Raw genomic sequence first — 13,741 nt, 5'->3', positions numbered from 1 at the left:
GCTTGCTCAGGCCGTCGGCCGCTTTCATGATGTCGTCTGTAGTCCAGTGACGGTGGACCATAATCACTCCCTCAGGTCCTGACACTTCCACCATCGGGAACTGTGGGGCATAGCCTCTGTCAGGCCCTGCGGATGGCTTTATAGTGGCGTGACTTCGAGTGTGATGAGCCACTGGTGAGGTTATTGTCTCCAGTTGCCGTCTTGGTTCGTCATATGGAGACGGCTTTGATGTTAGCGATGAAGTCCCTGGTTCGGGATAAGGAGGTGGGTTTCCTGATGCTTGTGGTTGTTGAATCAGCTGGGGGCTCTCGGCGGGGCGGCATCGAGGCCAGGATCAGCTAAGGAAACACACTGAGACACTTCATTATTACATTTCTTTTGCCCTTCCTGTTTCTTCTGCCTTTTCTCAGCTTCTTCTAACCACATTTTTGCCTTTTCTAGCATATCCTCGCTGTTTTTGTCAAAATATTTCCGTGCTTTCTTATCAGCTTCTCTAGGTTTGACCTCGACTCTCTTAATTAATTTTAACAGGTATGCAACACTCAGCGTCCCTGAGGTATTAAACCCATAATGTTTAATCCAAAACGGGACATGTTTGTTTACATGTTCCCCATAATCTTTACTCATTTGAAAGAATAGGCTACTGGAGAGCTTGTCCTTACCGAACTCATACTCCTTACTATTGCCCGCACCCATTTTTTTTTTTTTTTTACTTTTGGATTCAGGCAACAAACGAACAAAGGAAACTTACCTACTCTCTACAATTTTCCTATTTTTTATCTTATTATCCACACCATCTACCCCCGATATGGATTAGTTCCGCTCCAGCAAATCGTGCTATTATACTGAGTCCACTCCTTTCCCTGCGGGGTGTTCTGTCGGCCCGGGCCTATTTCTTACACTAGTACGTCTACTCAGTGTGCCTATTCTCTTAGGCTGGCGGAGTCCCAGACTCCGGAGTCCTCTAGACCCTATTTTTAAGCCCTAGTATCTCATATACTATGCTACTTTACAGACCCACCCCAGGGTAGACTCAGGCGGATCACTATGTCACTTTCTTCTAGGATTAAATAACTGAACTTCACCACTTACTCTCTGTTCGTTAGATCAGGCAGAGCACACCACCGGAGTCAAGCGGGACGTCACTCCCTGGTTAGGTACTTTCCCGTATTCTTGTGGGTTTCCCTCTTCCTCCAGCTCAGTTTTCTCTCTGAGGCGCGTCCTCGAAGTTTATTCACCGCCGCTCCGCATGGTGCCTCTCGCTGATCCTGCCGACAACGCCAAATTCTATGGTGGAAATTCAGCAAACAAGGAGTCAGATGTGGATAAGAAGATTTTATTGAGTTATTAGTTTCAAAAAATGAGCGTGCCTATTTGCTTCGCTCCCCTTTGGGTGATTTCCCTCCCCTTATATAATAGCCGTAGCGTTCGAGAGAACGAGGGAGGGTTTGCTTCTGCTGAGACCAGATAACACCTTGGAAGGAGTGTATTTCTTCAAGGACGTTCTCTAGGGAACGTCCTGTTCTTCTAATATTATGCTAAGCTTTCTCACGCTTTACAATGATAGAGAAAGAAACACAACAATATTTCCTTCACAGGGTATAGTGTTAAACCAGGTACTACATAAACAGTATATAGTATATATACAGAGGATATAATGTTAAACGAGCTACTACATACAGAGTAAATAGTTTGACCAAAAGATCGTGCTGATCTTTGATCTCCTGGTTCTTCATCTCCAGCGCCACTTTCAGACTCAATGTCCTCCTCTATGGGCTGGTATAACACACACACGAATCATCACTAAAGCCAGTACAATGGAAAGGTGGGAATGTGTACTGAATGTGTACTGACGTTATAAGTGAAAGGTGGAGGTACTGGTGGATGTGTACTGACACTATAAGGGATCTCTACCTGCAGTGACAGTCTGAGCTTCTCAAGTTCTTCCTCCAGAGATTTCTTCTCCTGTTCACAGGCCATTTTCATATTTGCCAGAGCAAGTATCATTACTGCTGGATATAACACAGATTGTATATACTACATAATTACTACTGAATATATAAAATATAATATATATAGTACTATACATATATTAGTATCACTTTTATTGGAGCCTAAAGGCTAACATTCATTATTAGTTATGTTAGTATTATTGCATTTCCATAGTACTTACTCTTGATGGACCTGTTATGCTCCTCCTCCTCCTGCTGTTTCTGCAGGAGCTCTGTCTCCTCTTGCTGCTTGTGTTTCAGCATCTCCTGAAGAACCTGCAGCTCTTTCTGCTTCTGCAACCTCAACTCCTTCAGCTGCTCCAACAAATTGTTCTCCAACTCCTCCTTCTCACACCGCAAACACTCCAATCGGGCCACAGGCCCCACTAGTGACACAGAACCACACACACACACACACAGACACACACACACACACACAGAGAGAGAGATAAACATGTATAAATGTATAAGAATTTGTGGATAAAATTACTATGAAATTATTTATAATCAAACGACTACACTATACAACCACATCTTCCTTTTATTTACATATTATACAGACATTTAGAGATATTTACATTTTATTTACCCGCGTGCGTCTCTCTTCTCCAAGGTAGCGGAGAGATATGAAAGGATAAAAGGGGAAAAGAATAAAATGCACGTCGGTTTTAAATTCGCAGGCTACCTGCGCTGAAGGCGTGGAAAACGAGCAAGTGACGGAAAGGCTTCCGTACCCGATGGGTCCAAATCACATGCCCAGCAAAGTAGCCTTAAACCTGGACACACAATGGAGACCATTTGACCCTTTAAAATCATACTACAACCAGACTTCCAGGCCCAAGAGGTCACACAGTCATTCCCAGCAAAGTAGCTCTGGGCCTGGGCACACTTCACGCAGTTTGACCCTTTAAATAATACTACAACCAGACACATACAGGTGGGCACATATACACAGATACACATTCTGTTTAATTTCTTCACATCTGCAGACTAGAGTAAGCTGAGGGTATAGTGTTCAACCAGGTACTACATAAACAGTATATAGTATATATACAGAGGATATAGTGTTAAACCAGGTACTACATACAGAGTATATAGTATACATACAGAGTATATAGTTTGACCAAAAGATCGTGCTGATCTTTGATCTCCTGGTTCTTCATCTCCAGCGCCACTTTCAGACTCATAATGTCCTCCTCTATGGGCTGGTATAACCCACACACACGAATCATCACTACAGCCAGTACAATGGAAAGGTGGGAATGTGTACTGAATGTGTACTGACTTTATAAGTGAAAGGTGGAGGTACTGGAGGATGTGTACTGACACTAGAAGGGATCTCTACCTGCAGTGACAGTCTGAGCTTCTCAAGTTCTTCCTCCAGAGATTTCTTCTCCTGTTCACAGGCCATTTTCATATCTGCCAGAGCAAGTATCATTACTGCTGGATATAACACAGATTGTATATACTACATAATTACTACTGAATATCTAAAATATAATATATATAGTACAATACATATATTAGTATCACTTTTATTGGAGCCTAAAGGCTAACATTCATTATTAGTTATGTTAGTATTATTGCATTTCCATAGTACTTACTCTTGATGGACCTGTTATGCTCCTCCTCCTCCTGCTGTTTCTGCAGGAGCTCTGTCTCCTCCTGCTGCTTGTGTTTCAGCATCTCCTGAAGAACCTGCAGCTCCTTCTGCTTCTGCAACCTCAACTCCTTCAGCTGCTCCAACAAACTGTTCTCCAACTCCTTCTTCTCACACCGCAAACACTCCAATCGGGCCACAGGCACCACTAGTGACACAGAACCACACACACACACACACACACACACACATACACACACACACACAAAGAGAGAGATAAACATGTATAAATGTATAAGAATTTGTGGATAAAATTATTATGAGATTATTTATAATCAAACGACTACACTACACAACCACATCTTCCTTTTATTTACAAATTATACAGATATTTAGAGATATTTACATTTTATTTACCCGCGTGCGTCTCTCTTCTCCAAGGTAGCGGAGAGATATGAAAGGATAAAAGGGGAAAAGAATAAAATGCACGTCGGTTTTAAATTCGCAGGCTACCTGCGCTGAAGGCGTGGAAAACGAGCACGTGACGGAAAGGCTTCCGTACCCGAAGGGTCCAAATCACATGCCCAGCAAAGTAGCCTTAAACCTGGACACACAATGGAGACCATTTGACCCTTTAAATAATACTACAACCAGACACATACAGGTGCGCACATATACACAGATACACATTCTGTTTAAATTTCTTCACATCTGCAGACTAGAGTAAGCTGAGGGTATAGTGTTAAACCAGGTACTACATAAACAGTATATAGTATATATACAGAGGATATAGTGTTAAACCAGGTACTACATACAGAGTATATAGTATATATACAGAGTATATAGTTTGACCAAAAGATCGTGCTGATCTTTGATCTCCTGGTTCTTCATCTCCAGCGCCACTTTCAGACTCATAAAGTCCTCCTCTATGGGCTGGTATAACACACACACGAATCATCACTACAGCCAGTACAATGGAAAGGTGGGAATGTGTACTGAATGTGTACTGACGTTATAAGTGAAAGGTGGAGGTACTGGTGGATGTGTACTGACACTATAAGGGATCTCTACCTGCAGTGACAGTCTGAGCTTCTCAAGTTCTTCCTTCAGAGATTTCTTCTCCTGTTCACAGGCCATTTTCATATCTGCCAGAGCAAGTATCATTACTCCTGGATATAACACAGATTGTATATACTACATAATTACTACTGAATATATAAAATATAATATATATAGTACTATACATATATTAGTATCACTTTTATTGGAGCCTAAAGGCTAACATTCATTATTAGTTATGTTAGTATTATTGCATTTCCATAGTACATACTCTTGATGGACCTGTTATGCTCCTCCTCCTCCTGCTGTTTCTGCAGGAGCTCTGTCTCCTCCTGCTGCTTGTGTTTCAGCATCTCCTTAAGAACCTGCAGCTCCTTCTGCTTCTGCAACCTCAACTCCTTCGGCTGCTCCAACAAACTGTTCTCCAACTCCTCCTTCTCACACCGCAAACACTCCAATCGGACCACAGGCCCCACTAGTGACACAGAACCACACACACACACACACACACACACACACACAAAGAGAGAGATAAACATGTATAAATGTATAAGAATTTGTGGATAAAATTATTATGAGATTATTCATAATCAAACGACTACACTACACAACCACTTCTTCCTTTTATTTACATATTATACAGATATTTACATTTTATTTACCCGCGTGCGTTTCTCTTCTCCAAGGTAGCGGAGAGATATGAAAGGATAAAAGGGGAAAAGAATAAAATGCACGTCGGTTTTAAATTCGCAGGCTACCTGCGCTGAAGGCGTGGAAAACGAGCACGTGACGGAAAGGCTTCCGTACCCCATGGGTCCAAATCACATGCCCAGCAAAGTAGCCTTAAACCTGCACACACAATGGAGACCATTTGACCCTTTAAAATCATACTACAACCAGACTTCCAGGCCCAAGAGGTCACACAGTCATGCCCAGCAAAGTAGCTCTGGGCCTGGGCACACTTCACGCAGTTTGACCCTTTAAATAATACTACAACCAGACTTCCAGGCACAAGAGGTCACACAGTCATGCACAGCAAAGTAGCTCTGGGCCTGGGCACACTTCATTCACTTTGTACCTTTAAATCATACTACTACTACTACCAGACTTCCAGGCCCAAGAGGTCACACAGTCATGCACAGCAAAGTAGCTCTGGGCCTGGGCACACTTCATTCACTTTGTACCTTTAAATCATACTACTACTACTACCAGACTTCCAGGCCCAAGAGGTCACACAGTCATGCACAGCAAAGTAGCTCTGGGCCTGGGCACACTTCACGCAGTTTGACCATTTAAATAAAACTAGAAACAGACTTCCTGGCCCAAGAGGTCACACAGTCATGCCCATCAAAGTAGCTCTGGGCCTGGGCACACTTCACGCAGTTTGACCCTTTAAATAATACTACAACCAGACACATACAGGTGCGCACATATTCACATTCTTTTTAATTTCTTCACATCTGCAGACTAGAGTAAGCTGAGGGTATAGTGTTAAACCACGTACTACATAAACAGTATATAGTATATATACAGAGGATATAATGTTAAACCAGGTACTACATACAGAGTATATAGTTTGACCAAAAGTTCGTGCTGATCTTTGATCTCCTGGTTCTTCATCTCCAGCGCCACTTTCAGACTCAATGTCCTCCTCTATGGGCTGGTATAACACACACACGAATCATCACTACAGCCAGTACAATGGAAAGGTGGGAATGTGTACCGAATGTGTACTGACGTTATAAGTGAAAGGTGGAGGTACTGGTGGATGTGTACTGACACTATAAGGGATCTCTACCTGCAGTGACAGTCTGAGCTTCTCAAGTTCTTCCTCCAGAGATTTCTTCTCCTGTTCACAGGCCATTTTCATATCTGCCAGAGCAAGTATCATTACTGCTGGACATAACACAGATTGTATATACTACATAATTACTACTGAATATATAAAATATAATATATATAGTACTATACATATATTAGTATCACTTTTATTGGAGCCTAAAGGCTAACATTCATTATTAGTTATGTTAGTATTATTGCATTTCCATAGTACTTACTCTTGATGGACCTGTTATGCTCCTCCTCCTCCTGCTGTTTCTGCAGGAGCTCTGTCTCCTTCTGCTGCTTGTGTTTCAGCATCTCCTGAAGAACCTGCAGCTCCTTCTGCTTCTGCAACCTCACATCCTTCAGCTGCTCCAACAAACTGTTCTCCAACTCCTCCTTCTCACACCGCAAACACTCCAATCGGGCCACAGGCACCACTAGTGACACAGAACCACACACACACACAGACACACACACACACACACACACAGAGAGAGAGATAAACATGTATAAATGTATAAGAATTTGTGGATAAAATTATTATGAGATTATTTATAATCAAACGACTACACTACACAACCACTTCTTCCTTTTATTTACATATTATACAGATATTTACAGATATTTACATTTTATTTACCCGCGTGCGTCTCTCTTCTCCAAGGTAGCGGAGAGATATGAAAGGATAAAAGGGGAAAAGAATAAAATGCACGTCGGTTTTAAATTCGCAGGCTACCTGCGCTGAAGGCGTGGAAAACGAGCACGTGACGGAAAGGCTTCCGTACCCGATGGGTCCAAATCACATGCCCAGCAAAGTAGCCTTAAACCTGCACACACAATGGAGACCATTTGACCCTTTAAAATCATACTACAACCAGACTTCCAGGCCCAAGAGGTCACACAGTCATGCCCAGCAAAGTAGCTCTGGGCCTGGGCACACTTCACGCAGTTTGACCCTTTAAATAATACTACAACCAGACTTCCAGGCACAAGAGGTCACACAATCATGCACAGCAAAGTAGCTCTGGGCCTGGGCACACTTCATTCACTTTGTACCTTTAAATCATACTACTACTACTACCAGACTTCCAGGCCCAAGAGGTCACACAGTCATGCACAGCAAAGTAGCTCTGGGCCTGGGCACACTTCATTCACTTTGTACCTTTAAATCATACTACTACTACTACCAGACTTCCAGGCCCAAGAGGTCAAACACAGTCATGCACAGCAAAGTAGCTCTGGGCCTGGGCACACTTCAATCACTTTGTGCCTTTAAATCATACTACTACTACCAGACTTCCAGGGCCAAGAGGTCACACAGTCATGCACAGCAAAGTAGCTCTGGGCCTGGGCCACTTCACGCAGTTTGACCATTTAAATAAAACTAGAAACAGACTTCCTGGCCCAAGAGGTCACACAGTCATGCCCAGCAAGGTTGCTTTAAACGTGGGCACACTTCAGACCATTTCACTCTTTAAATCATTCAAAGCACCACATTTCAAGGCCCAAGAGGTCACAGAATCATGCCCATCAAAGGAGCTCTGGGCCTGGGCACACTTTACGCAGTTTGACCCTTTAAATAATACTACAACCAGACTTCCTGGCCCAAGAGGTCACAGAGTCATGCCTGGGTCTGGGCACACTTCACGCAGTTTGACCCTTTAAATAATACTACAACCAGACACATACAGGTGCGCACATATACACAGATACACATTCTGTTTAATTTCTTCACATCTGCAGACTAGAGTAAGCTGAGGGTATAGTGTTAAACCAGGTACTACATAAACAGTATATAATATATATACAGAGGATATAATGTTAAACCAGGTACTACATACAGAGTATATAGTTTTACCAAAAGATCGTGCTGATCTTTGATCTCCTGGTTCTTCATCTCCAGCACCACTTTCAGACTCATGTCCTCCTCTATGGGCTGGTATAACACACACACACACACACACACACAAATTAGCAAGCCATATAGTGTAGAAATAGATAGATGTTATTCAGGGACCTCATTTATAAAACTTTGTGGATTCCAAAGTGAAAGTGTGTGTATTCTGCACAAATAACAGGAAATGGCATATACCCCCCAAAAACTTAGATTTCTAAAGCCTCGAGTATGAATTATTGGGAGATAGAGGCGACAATGCAGCGCTAAAGACAAAAAAGGAATTTTAACCACAGGTATGAGTGCCAGCACCAGCAACCGCAGGTGTGAGTGGCATTATATTTACATTTACCCTCCACATCCTTTGTGTCTGTGTATTCGTCCTCGATGCGTCCAGCACACCAGCTCCAGAAACGCCTCATTTTTCCTCTGTCCTCTTCAGTGTCTTTCCACAGACTGATCTGTAAAGGTGTTCATGGGATTCCCCTCACGTGTGACATCGGGCCACAGGACATATGGGGTTCTAAAGTTCCAAGAGCGTAGATGAGTTGTTTTTCTTTGAATTTCCTAATTTCATTGCTGCCATAGCAACAACTGGCAATGCAAACAGACATGTCATTAATGCAGTGACTCTACCTCAACCTGGATTGATCAACCATGTACGGCTCACCGGAGACTGTGATACGTATAACATCCCAAAGTGTACTTAATTCTGAGCAAAATCTAACTAGCCTCATTACTGCTGAACTATGAGGGGCCATTTAGGGAGAAATCAGGGAAACACTACTTGTACATACATATGAAACATTTTCACATAAATAGCCTACTACTTACATGTGTGTATAATAATTTAAACTCGCATATACACGCACTTGCCCACTCAATCTCTGGTGCGTAAACAAAGAGTTGCACTATGCTTATGTTGGTATGGGGGTGTCTGTGTGTATATAACAATTTTCAGTGCGCCCGGAAGTCATTTCATTGTCATTTCAAGGCAGATATTTAACATGTGTACAGTGCGTATAATAGACAGAGGAAGACTGTTGAACTATTAATATTAGGAAGGTTATTGACATCTGTGTAATGAGTAGTGCTTCTCTTAATGACAACTGTAACTGTTTTCCCATATAGAATTGTGTGCCTTATATTGTTTGGAGGAACTTTTTCTTCTCATTTAGAAATATGTGGACTAAGTGCTCAGATTGTCTTATTACTTATTATGCTCAGTCTCACCATTTTTGGCAGATTTCACCATGTTATTACGAACGTGGATAGGTTATCTTATAATTATAAGCAGTGTGAGATGTGAAGCTAAGCGAAGCACATGTGCAGAATTTCTAACAATAGCCTGTTTTGTATAGCCTGGCTAACTGACCAATCAGTGAAATTAAATGTGGTTGCTGAGCCTGTTGCAGCTGGGTCAATTTAATTTGATTTCATTGTGTTTAATTTTAAACTCAGCTGCGTGCCATGAGACACAAGTTAATCTGAGCATTTTTTGTTCTAACGCCGACTTAACCTAGCCATGTTTTACAGTTATCTTGAAATAATTGAGGTTCATCGCTAGAGGGTGCTGTTCATCTTTTTTTTTTCTTTTCTTCTATTATTGATCAGGAAAAAACGATAAAATAGAGAATTTGTGGATAAAATTATTATGAGATTATTTATAATCAAACGACTACACTACACAACCACTTCTTCCTTTTATTTACATATTATACAGATATTTACATTTTATTTACCCGCGTGCGTCTCTATTCTCCAAGGTAGCGGAGAGACATGAAAGGATAAAAGGGGAAAAGAATAAAATGCACGTCGGTTTTAAATTCGCAGGCTACCTGCGCTGAAGGCGTGGAAAACGAGCACGTGACGGAAAGGCTTCCGTACCCGATGGGTCCAAATCACATGCCCAGCAAAGTAGCCTTAAACCTGGACACACAATGGAGACCATTTGACCCTTTAAAATCATACTACAACCAGACTTCCAGGCCCAAGAGGTCACACAGTCATGCCCAGCAAAGTAGCTCTGGGCCTGGGCACACTTCACGCAGTTTGACCCTTTAAATAATACTACAACCAGACACATACAGGTGCGCACATATACACATTCTTTTTAATTTCTTCACATCTGCAGACTAGAGTAAGCTGAGGGTATAGTGTTAAACCATGTACTACATAAAAAGTATATAGTATATATACAGAGGATATAATGTTAAACCAGGTACTACATACAGAGTATATAGTTTGACCAAAAGTTCGTGCTGATCTTTGATCTCCTGGTTCTTCATCTCCAGCGCCACTTTCAGACTCATAATGTCCTCCTCTATGGGCTGGTATAACCCACACACACGAATCATCACTACAGCCAGTACAATGGAAAGGTGGGAATGTGTACTGAATGTGTACTGACTTTATAAGTGAAAGGTGGAGGTACTGGTGGATGTGTACTGACACTATAAGGGATCTCTACCTGCAGTGACAGTCTGAGCTTCTCAAGTTCTTCCTTCAGAGATTTCTTCTCCTGTTCACAGGCCATTTTCATATCTGCCAGAGCAAGTATCATTACTCCTGGATATAACACAGATTGTATATACTACATAATTACTACTGAATATATAAAATATAATATATATAGTACTATACATATATTAGTATCACTTTTATTGGAGCCTAAAGGCTAACATTCATTATTAGTTATGTTAGTATTATTGCATTTCCATAGTACTTACTCTTGATGGACCTGTTATGCTCCTCCTCCGCCTGCTGTTTCTGCAGGAGCTCTGTCTCCTCCTGCTGCTTGTGTTTCAGCATCTCCTGAAGAACCTGCAGCTCCTTCTGCTTCTGCAACCTCAACTCCTTCGGCTGCTCCAACAAACTGTTCTCCAACTCCTCCTTCTCACACCGCAAACACTCCAATCGGACCACAGGCCCCACTAGTGACACAGAACCACACACACACACAGACACACACACACACACACACACACACACACACACAGAGATAAACATGTATAAATGTATAAGAATTTGTGGATAAAATTATTATGAGATTATTCATAATCAAACGACTACACTACCCAACCACTTCTTCCTTTTATTTACATATTATACAGATATTTAGAGATATTTACATTTTATTTACCCGCGTGCGTCTCTCTTCTCCAAGGTAGCGGAGAGATATGAAGGGATAAAAGGGGAAAAGAATAAAATGCACGTCGGTTTTAAATTCCCAGGCTACCTGCGCTGAAGGCGTGGAAAACGAGCACGTGACGGAAAGGCTTCCGTACCCGATGGGTCCAAATCACATGCCCAGCAAAGTAGCCTTAAACCTGGACACACAATGGAGACCATTTGACCCTTTAAAATCATACTACAACCAGACTTCCAGGCCCAAGAGGTCACACAGTCATGCCCAGCAAAGTAGCTCTGGGTCTGGGCACACTTCACGCAGTTTGACCGTTTAAATAAAACTAGAAACAGACTTCCTGGCCCAAGAGGTCACAGTCATACCCAGCAAAGTACGTTTAAACCTGGAAACAAATCAGATCCTTTCTGTCATTCAAAGGAATGGGCCTGCAACTCACAACCACATCCCCAGTGAAGCGCACCGTCACCCAGCCACACTACCCCACCTTGCCCGTCCTGGAACAACCACACCTCCAGGGCACCACATGCCAATCTCTCATGCCCAGCAAACTGCAACCTCACGCAGCCAGGCCACACACTGTCTCCACTTGTACCGTCCAGGGACGAACTCCTCCACAAACCTGGTGTTCACGCGCACACACGCAATTACAACGAATTGGTGGAGAACTTTGAAACAAACGTGCTGACTTTGAATACTCACATCTAGGCTGGGCCAGGTCCAAATGGCCTGCAGCTCGGTGCGCATTAACTGCTTGACTGTCCGTCACGAACGCCACCTGCCAAGCGTTCGTTCCGTCCCTGGCGGATTTTAAAAAATCGTAGCGTGAGAACGATGGGTCCGATCCGCGTGCCGCTTAAAGTCGATTACAGGGGAGATGCAACCCTTTCCAAAGAGCCATGAAAAGACTTTCTACTCCCAAGGAGACAAGAGATATTAAGCCGCAATGACGTCCGACGCGCGCATTTTCTCCGACGCGCACCACATTTAAAAAAATCATAGCGTGAAAACCGTGGGTTCGATCCGCGTGCCGCTCGAAGGCGATTACAGGGGAGATGCAGCCCTTTCCAAAGAGCCATGAAAAGACTTTCTACTCCCAAGGAGACAAGAGATATTAAGCCGAAATGACGTCCGACTCGCGCATTTCCTCCGCCGCGCACACATTTAAAAAAATCATAGCGTGAAAACCGTGGGTTCGATCCGCGTGCCGCTCGAAGGCGATTACAGTGGAGATGCAGCCCTTTCCAAAGAGCCATGAACAGACTTTCTACACCCAATGAGACAAGAGATATTAAGCCGCAAATACGTCCGGCGCGCGTCTTTTCTCCGCCGCGAAACACATTTAAAAAAAATCGTAGCGTGAAAAACGTGGGTTCGATCCGCGTGCCGCTCGAAGGCGATTACAGGGGAGATGCATCCCTTTCAAAAGAGCCATGAACAGACTTTCTACTCCCAAGGAGACCAGAAATATTAACATATAAAGCGTTACGCTCCAGTCGGATGAACGAGAAACGCTTGTACAATTGCAACGAATTGGAGGAGAAAGTTTAAACAAACGCGCTGACTTTGAACGCTCACATCTAGGCCGGGCCAACTCCAAATGGCGTGCAACTCGGTGTGCATCACCTCCATGACTGTCCCTAACGAACGCCACCTGCCACGCTTTCGGCCTATCCCTGGCGGCATTAAAAAATCGTAGCGTGATAACGATGGTTCCGATCCGCGTGCCGCGCGAAGGCGATTACAGGGGAGATGCAGCCCTTTCCAAAGAGCCATGAACAGACTTTCTACTCCCAATGAGACAAGAGATATCAAGCCGCAAATACGTCCGGCGCGCGTCTATTCTCCGCCGCGCAACACATTTAAAAAAAATCGTAGCGTGAAAACCGTGGGTTCGATCCGCGTACCGCTTAAAGGCGATTACAGGGGAGATGCAGCCCTTTCCAAAGAGCCATGAAAAGACTTTCTACTCCCAAGGAGACAATAGATATTAAGCCGAAATGACGTCCGACGCGCGCATTTTCTCCGCCGCGCACCACATTTAAAAAAATCATAGCGTGAAAACCGTGGGTTCGATCCGCGTGCCGCTCGAAGGCGATTACAGCGGAGATGCAGCCCTTTCCAAAGAGCCATGAAAAGACTTTCTACTCCCAAGGAGACAAGAGATATTAAGCCGAAATGACGTCCGACGCGCGCATTTCCTCCGCCGCGCACCACATTTAAAAAAA

The sequence above is a fragment of the Electrophorus electricus genome, chromosome 9, assembly GCF_041902795.1.
Source record: "Electrophorus electricus isolate QZ-2024a chromosome 9, ASM4190279v1, whole genome shotgun sequence".
NCBI classification, from domain to species: Eukaryota; Metazoa; Chordata; class Actinopteri; order Gymnotiformes; family Gymnotidae; genus Electrophorus; species Electrophorus electricus.
This window is presented reverse-complemented; position numbering follows the sequence as displayed.